Source organism: Gossypium hirsutum, chromosome A13, assembly GCF_007990345.1.
Source record: "Gossypium hirsutum isolate 1008001.06 chromosome A13, Gossypium_hirsutum_v2.1, whole genome shotgun sequence".
Lineage (NCBI taxonomy): Eukaryota > Viridiplantae > Streptophyta > Magnoliopsida > Malvales > Malvaceae > Gossypium > Gossypium hirsutum.
Genome location: NC_053436.1, coordinates 77,608,627 through 77,618,015, shown reverse-complemented (window position 1 = coordinate 77,618,015; position 9,389 = coordinate 77,608,627). Strand labels below are relative to the sequence as shown.

General features: G+C 34.3%; 1 non-coding gene across 1 annotated transcript; it reads right to left on the bottom strand.

Annotated features, from left to right (window-relative positions):
• Window positions 1-5,653: 5,653 nt before the first annotated feature.
• LOC121213276 (small nucleolar RNA R71) lies at window positions 5,654-5,758 on the bottom strand. The gene has a single exon (XR_005908659.1). It is a non-coding gene; the product is annotated as a small nucleolar RNA R71 (small nucleolar RNA).
• Between the last annotated feature and the right edge of the window lie 3,631 nt (window positions 5,759-9,389).

The window sequence follows — 9,389 nt, the reverse complement described above, 5'->3', positions numbered from 1 at the left end:
AGCATCGTACTTCCTCACAACTTACTTTACTCACACTTCATGTCATTAATATCAACAAATAGACTTTAGATACATAGCACAATAAGTTAATTTACACATGCATAGTATCAACATATTTCAAAGCAAGCTTTAATAACACATTATTTACACGTGTACTTACCTCGATACAAAATGATGAAGACGAGCTTAATCCTCGTAAACTTTGTTCTTACCCCGATCAAGACTCGAATCACCTTTTTCTGGATCTAAATAAATAAAATTTGTTTATTTCATCGGCACATCGATTTATACATTCAAAATTTCATAATTGGGCAAAATAACTATTTTACCCCTAGACTTTAATAAAATGACCATTTTACCTCTATGCTCGAAAATTGATTTTTATCAATTTTCTTCGTACCTTAAGCCTATTCGAACCCTTTTTACTCTTATAGAAACTCCAAATTCCCACTATTTCACACATTTATCAACAAACTTCCAATTTATGCAAGGTAGTCCCTATTTGGGTTTTCATAAGAAAACTTTTCACAAAAGTTGTTTATTACACATCTATTACTCATATTTTCCCATAAAATTTTAGAAAACTACACATATGTTTTCATGGCAAAACCCTAAACTTTCCACTATTATGCAAGATAGTCCCTTCATTTGGAAGCTTATGTTTCAAGGGTCTCAAAAATGTAAAAATCATTAACAAAGAACATAAAAATCACTTACTTGCAAGAGGATAACCTAGCTGAAATTTCAAAGCTTCAAAAACTCTTCCTTTGCTGGTATTTTCGGTCAAGAAGGAAGGAAGAAAATGAAAAAGATGAAGCTAAGCTCTTAGGGTATTATTTTATCATCTAATATGACATCATTTTACCAAATGTTGACTTTTCAACATCCATATCTCCTATGGCCGGTCAAGCTTGCATTTTTGGGTCTATTTTCCCTTTAAAAACCCCCAATTCTTATTCTCTATCTATTTGACACCTTTAGCTATCAATTTAAGACTTTTTCACTTTATGCGATTTAGTCTTTTTTCACAATTAAGCTCACAAATGATAAAATTACTCCACCAACTTTTCATGCACTCATAAAATCATGCTTTCACAATAAAATAATAATAAAATAATTTATTCAACACTAAATTTGTGGTCCCGGGACCACTATTCTAACTAGCCCCAAGATCAGGTTGTTACAAATCAGATTAAATAAAGTCAAAAAATCAAAATCTCAACTGGCCTTAGGTACATGCTGAAAAAATAGAATGTCAATAATGGCAAGAAAAGAGAGAAAAATAGAACACACAGATTTTACTTGGAAACCCTTTCAGGAAAAAACCAAGAGCAGAGGAGAAAAAATTCACTATGTTGAATTCGAATAAATATAAGGAGTATAGACTATGTTTATTTATAGGTTTAGAAAACCTTATTCTAATCAACAACTAATAGAAGTAATGTAGTAAGGTTGAAACACCTTATTGAAATCAATGTCAAACATAGGAAGTAAACTTCTATACGGATTCTTCTTTTGCAACTTGTATTTTATTTTCATAATAATTTGGGCCACAACTCTAACAATATCCATCTTGACATGAATTCTCAATGAAAAAGTTCTTCACCTCTTCCATGAAACCCCTTAAAGGTTTATTTTCAACAACAACACCAACCAGTTTAAGTAATGCTCAAACTTGGTTATAGGAAGTGACTTAGTTATCATATCTGCAGGATTATCATGAGTACTAAGTTTACTCACAATAATATCACCACAAGCAATAATATCACGAACAAAATGATACCGTACATCAATGTCTTTGTTCTCTCATGAAACATTTGATTTTCGTAAGGAAGATGACAATTTGATTGTCACAAAATATTGTACGGATTTAAAGGTCTTCATTGAGTTCATTAAATAGCCCTTTTAACCAAATAGCTTGTTCACAAGCCTTAGTAATTGCCATGTACCCAGCTTCAGTGGTGGACAAAGTTACAATAATTTGGAAGGTGGTTTTCCAACTGATTGCACAAACCCCAATTGTAAAGATGTAACCTGTGAGAGATCTTCTGACACACCCATGTCCCAAACTATGTGGGTATTCAATGTGAGGCACACGGCTGTGTCCCAGCCCATGTCCATACCCATGAAACTCTTTGACTTGGGTTACACGGCCAACCACACACCCGTCTACTAGGCTATGTGAACAATTTAATTTTTAATAATTAAGTGCAGGGGTCACATGACCAAGTCACACGCCCATGTGCTAAGCCGTGTGACAACATGACTGAGACACACACTTGTGTCTCTGCCCGTGTGAGCAATTCGAAGCATTCTGTTTCTCAAATTTTAAGATGCAAGAGACACATAGCCAAACAACACACTCGTATCTTTGTCTGTGTGGGCAAAATAAGGCCATTTCCAAGCCTTATTTCTCACCCAACTTGGTATAAATCTATCCAACCAATTTTTTTACTATTACAAGTCACAATAAGACCTTCAATTCAAGCCAATTTCAAGTTTAATACATGTCATAACATCCCATTCATGCAACCATTAATATATTAAAGTAATTTCCAACATTCAACCATTTCAATACACATGTCAAGCATGATAAGGCCTTAGATAACTACATCAAAATATGCTTAACAGTAGCCATTCCAATAGCTAGTTACAACCAAAACATTATCATGCCAACATTGGCTAATTAGCCTATACATGCCATTATGTCCAAAATTAGTTTTCTAGTTGTACCAAAATGAGCCGAGTGATAGTGTGATGATACTCTGACCAGCTTCCAACCTTTACGAGCTTCCGAGTACTATAAAACAAAGGAAAATAAAACAGAGTAAGCATTTAATGCTTAGTAAGTTCATATAACTAGAAATTTAACTTACCATTCATTCCCATTAAAGTAAACATACAAAATGCATCCAAAAATTGTGGCTAATAGCCTAAACACCCAACTTTATCAAAACATGTTAGTCATTGTAATTCACACAATTGTCAAGAAACATGAATGAGCTCATCATGTAATAACTTTCATATACATATACTTTTCTTATCATATTTCTATATAACATGTACATTTCCATGACAAATCATTTCAAATCCATTTTAGCCATGTCAGAACTTTGCCCATTGAATTTATTTGAAATATCGATGGACACACATATAGTACACTTAAAGTGTACAAAACTGTAATCCGTCAATTCATATTCAGTAGTACTTATTAGAGCACATTATCAGAAGCACTTCATATTCAGTAGTACTTATTAGAGCACATTATCAGAAGCACTCTCTCGAGCCATATAACAGGAAGCTCATGTGAACCATGTAACAGGAAGTCTAGTCGAGCTATAATAGGAAACTTATAAGAGTTTAAAACAGGAAGCTCATTGAACTTAATAGGTAACTCCGAATAGTATTTATAAAGAAGCTCCAGATAGCCATATAACAGGAAGTTCAAGTGAGCCATTTCAGGAAGCTCATGAAGAGCCTATATTGGGATGCTCAAAAAGAGCTGCGGTATGTCCGCATTATCTACAGTATCCATACCGGTCATATAATAGGACGCTCACAAAGAGCTGCGGTATGACCGTAACAAATACAGGATTGATAAATCATAATTTATACATATTTTTACCCCATGTTTAACGCATTTTATGGATGATTTTTCATTAGAATTGGTGAATTCGATGCTCCTAATGCTTTAATTTCATGTTTTACACTCAGGAGAGCATAGGAGAGCGAAAGGAACAAGAAACGGGCCAAAAACGGAAAAAATAGGCTAAAGTACGAAATCAACATGGCCTGGACCTCCTCACACGGGCAGACCACATGGCTGTGTCAATTTGGCAGGCTTGAGCACGGCCTAAAGTAATCGCATACGGGCCTGCTACACAGGCGTGTCCCTGCCAAGCCCAAGTTGAGTCTAATTTCGAAAAGGCTAATTTTGATGGCTTTTAGGCATTCCAAAGCCTATAAATACACCCTAGAGAAGGAAGAAAATGAGGAAGGAGTAGGGGATAAGGAATTACTCCAAGAAAGCTGATTGATTCATCTCAGGAGTCGGATTCATCATCAAGACTGAAGATCTCTCCTCAATTCCCCTTCAGGAGTTTTGTGTTTTCTTTATGTTTTGTATTCTTTATTATTCTCAGATGTTTTCTTATATAGTTATGAACTAAATCCCCTAAATATCTAAGGGGAATGAAACCTAAGATGAATCTTGTTATTATTTTCTGAATTGTATGATAAATATTTGACTTGTTCTTAATTATGTATTCTTAATTCTTGTTTTGATATCCCAGGATACGGATTCAAGATAAGCTCTTATTCAGAGGAGGAATAGACCCTGTCTAAGAGTACATTTTTCATAATTAAGCTGAGTTGATTGCGCACCTAGACATAGGGTGACAAGATTTTGCCGGATTTGGGTGAAACCTAATAAGGGGATCCATAGATCGAGTTAATGCAACCCTAGAGTGTTAATTAGAGAAAAGTCTTGGTTATTCAATCTAGGGATTAGACGTTATTAGTCTTGAATAGGGATAATAACATAACTTAGGGATCTCTACGGAACAAGTTAAATGAATAAATCATCTGATTCGGAGCCAGAATAACAAGTACAGTCTAGGTGGAATTTTCCTTAGGTATTGTCTTCATTCAATCGATTTTTCCAAAAGAAATTCCCCAATTCCATTCTCTGTGCGTTCTTAGTTTAGATAATTAGTTAGTTAAAACAAAAACCTCTTTATTCTTAGGCTAGATAATAAAAAGACAGTCATTACTAGTACTTTTAGTTCTTTTAGGTTCGAGAATCCGGTCTTGCTAAAACTATACTACTGTTCGATAGGTACACTTGCCTACATCACGATAATAGTTAGTTCAAGAACGAGTAATTATAAATATTTAAAACCTATCACGAAATCCTCGTGATCAAGTTTTTAGCGCCGTTGCCGGGGAACTAAGATAGTAGGAACTCTCAATTTTTATTACTTTAGCCATTTATTTTTCTGGCAATTTAATTTAATTTAATTTTATTATTATTATTTATTAATTTACTTTTTCCTTCTTTTGGCAGGTTTTTATAGTTTATGACTAGAAGAAACCCGTCAGGACCATTACTTTTTGACGAAGAAATCGATCGTACAGTTCGCAGAAATCAAAGAGAAATAAGGTGAAGCTTAAGATACACAGAGAACGAGCAAGAAGACGATACTCAACCCCCAACCGAAGAGATGGCTGAAAACCAAGGCAATCAGCTACCTCCTGCAATTACGATTAATCAAAATCCTGCTCCACGCACTATGTATGATTATGCTAAACCTTCTTTAACAGGAACTGAATTGAGCATAGTTAGACCTGCTGTAGCTGCAAATACTTTTGAATTAAAACCTAACACTATTCAAACGATACAACAATTTATTCAGTTTGATAGTTTGCAGGATGAGAATCCCAACGCTCATTTAGCCAACTTCTTAGAACTATGCGATACTTTTAAAATTAATGGTGTCTCTGATGATGCCATTCGTCTTCGGTTATTCCCTTTTTCATTGAGGAACAAAGCTAAACAGTGGTTGAACTCGTTACCACGAGGGTCAATTACTACATGGGAACAAATGACCGAAAAATTTTGACTAATATATTTTCCGCTGGTTAAAACGGCTAAATTATGTAATGATATCTCTTCTTTTGTGTAGATGGATTTAGAAACACTCTACGATGCATGGGAGAGATACAAGGACCTTTTAAGAAAGTGCCCTCACCATGGATTACCGTTTTGGCTGCAGGTTCAAACATTCCATAATGGCCTGAATCCTTCGACTCGACAAATGGTTGACGCAGCTGCTGGCAGAACCATCAATAATAAAACACCTAAAAATGCCTATGAGTTTATAGAGGAGATGTCACTGAATAACTATCAGTGGCAAGTCATGAGGACAAAGCCAACGAAAACAGCCAGTGTTTATAACGTCGATTCGGTCACCATGCTCTCTAATCAGGTCAAACTCTTAAATAAAAGGATTGATGGTTTTCTTAGTTCTTCGTAAATGCAGTGCGAAGCAAGTGGAGGTGGAACAAGCCATTCGGAATACCAACCTTATGGCCACAACATGGATAACGAGCAATTAAATTAAATGGGTAATAATCCTCGACCTCAAAACAACCCATATAGTAACACTTACAATGCAGGTTGGAGGAACCACCCCAATTTCTCGTGGAGCGATCAAGGAAATCAAAGACCACAACCACCTCCAGACTACCAGCAACCACCCTACCAACAGGAAAAGAATCCGAACCTTGAAGAGATGCTCTTAAAGTTTATTTTGGTGTCAGAAAATTGTTTCCAAAACACTGAGACAGCACTTAAAAATCAACAAGCATCAATCTAAGGGCTCGAAACTCAGATAGGCCAGCTTTACAAACTAATTTCCGAATGACCACAAGCTAGCTTGCCAAGTAATACTGAACCCAACCCAAGGGAACAGCTAAACACAATTAATATTCAAGATGAAGAAAGAGTTGTTGAGCCAGAACCAGAGCTGAGGCAAGAAACTGTGGTAAGCAAAGCTCTGTAACACCCCTTACCCGTATCTGACCCTAGAACAGGGTACGAGGTATTACTGGACTTGAGTACTTGTAATCATTTAAAACCGAGACATAAAATTTCATCAATTTTAAACTTTTCAAACATATTCAAGACTATCTACATTAAATGACTTTATATAATAGAGACCTTCAAATAACATAGGTCAGTATTTTAGGCCAACTCCTAGCAACTTAATAATAATTAAACGAGTCCTCATACATGCCAAAGACTTAAAAATACTTTAAAACCTTTATATATCGATCAATAGTTTGATAGTGTAATTTAACCTCCGACGACCTCCAACTCGAGCTAACATCTGCGACACTATAGGAAAAAGGAAAGGAAAGGAGTAAGCATTATAGCTTAGTAAGTAAATATGTAAATATTAATAAACAATACAATATCATTCATTAAACAAAGTCACAATATGTTCCCGGAACATTATCATCACAAACACACATACTTTCACTATTTCAATTATAAACAGGTTCAAAAAAAGCTATCTAGCAAAGTACCAGTAGCTAAATTATTTATTTCTGGAGCTACAAAACTACAAATTACAAACCGATAATTTTTGTTGAAACTAGATTCACGTATATTCTTACCATAAAATTTTTAGAATTTTTGGTCTGTCCAATTAGTATAGTTTATTCATTGAAGTTACCCCTATTTCACTACTCAACTGCCCTGGCCACTCTTCACTACAAATAAATTTTCTTTTCGTACAGAATTCATATGATGTTATCGTTTATTTTATTCGAAACTAGACTAATTAAGGATTTCAAAAATATAAATTATATCCCATAATTATTTTTTACAATTTTTAATGATTTTTAAAAGTCAGAACAGGGGATCACGTAGTCATTCTGGACCAGTCTCATAGAAACTTAAATATCTCAGAATATAGAATTCCTTTGCTTGCTATGTTTCTGTTATATGAAAATAGACTCATTAAGATTTAATTTGATATCTCATTCAGTCTCTGATTCAATTTCTACTATTTTTGGTAAATTTTTAGATTCTCATCACTGCAACTATCCAGAACAGTTTTATTGTCAATTCTGATCTTTCACACTTCAATTGTATTCATCGCTTACCCATAACAATCTTTCCAATTTCGAATCACATATCAAGCATATTACTCATAAGTTACACACGTATATACTTACAATTATCTTCACAAAGTCATACACAATTTCATTTTATCAATTTCCCAGTTGAACACTTCGGAATAATAACAGATACGCGATGGTATCGCACACAGTCCACCTTTAAAATCGAAGCTCTCTTGTACACATAGTGGCCTTCACTTAGCACCACTCATGTGACCTAGCTCGATTGTACACATAATTTTTTCTCTCTTGTACACATGGTGTACACATAGCATCACCCATGTGACCTAGTCACTTTATCTCATAGTTCTCTTGTTTACATGGTGTCCTTCACCTGGAACCACACATGCAACCTAGCTACATCTATCTCGTAGCTCTCTTATCTACATGGTGTACACATAGTATCACCCATGCAACCTAGCTAGCTCATAATGTCTCCTAGCTCTCTTGTACACATGGTATACATCCCGTATTACACATGTGACCTAGCTACATACCATCTATATCTTTCAATTCCGAAGGTTTAAACGGGAAGTATCTCACTTTCTAATACTTTATTCCATTCTTCCAATAGTCAATTATGATTCAAACATCAGCTACAATACATAAAATATGCTGAAATATAAAAACATAATAAAGATAATGTATTATTTACATACAAACTTACATACTTTCCTATTTCCATTTCGAATTAATATTGAACATTTAAATCATCATAATTATACTTACTTTCAACACCTCGGCAATCATAGTAAATAAATTAATTTTACATTGAAACATGCATAAATTAATGCTTATTATACATATGAACTTACCTCGATACTAAAACGGCCATTTTACCAACTTTCCCGATTTTTGATTTTTCTCCCATTCTAGATTCAAATCTCATTTTTTGGGATCTAAAACATCATATTTTACTTATTTAATTAATGTACTATTCAAAACAGTCCTTAACTCAAACTTTGGAAAAATTACAATTTTGCCCCTAAACTTTTGCATATTTACACTTTTGTCCCTAGGCTCGGGAATTAAACTTCATCCCTTATTATTATGTCTTATGACATGCTGATCATTTTTCCCTTCTATGGCAACATCAAATTCTCACTCTAACACATTGTTATGAACAATAACAACTTTTACCGATTAAGTTGTTTTACTCATTTTTGCTTAAAACCGCTTAGCAAAAGTTGTTTAACATAATTTCAGCCTTCATATTCTACCATAAAACATCAAAATAAACACATTTCACCTATGGGTATTTTTCCAAATATGAACCCTAGCTTAAATTATTGCTAGAATAAGCTTAATCAAGTTACCGGGATTCCAAAAACATAAAGAACTTGAAAAACGGGGCTAGAACAGACTTACTATTGAGGTTGGAAAGCTTGAAAACCCTACCCATGGCTTCCCCCATGCTAATTTCGGCCTCCATGAAAAAGATGAGTCAATTTTGGCTTTATTTTCCCTTTTTATTTCTTTTAATTACCAAATGACTAAAATGCCCTTAAGGCCTTTCTTTAAAATTTTATCCTATTCATACCCATTTTTGTCCAAATGAAATATAATGGTCTAATTACCATTTAAGGACCTCCTCTTTAAAACCCCATTTCAATCAAGTACTTATGAATTAGAACACATATTTTGCAACTTTTGCAATTTAGTCTTAAGAGTCCAATTAAGCACTTTATTAGTAAAATTTCTTA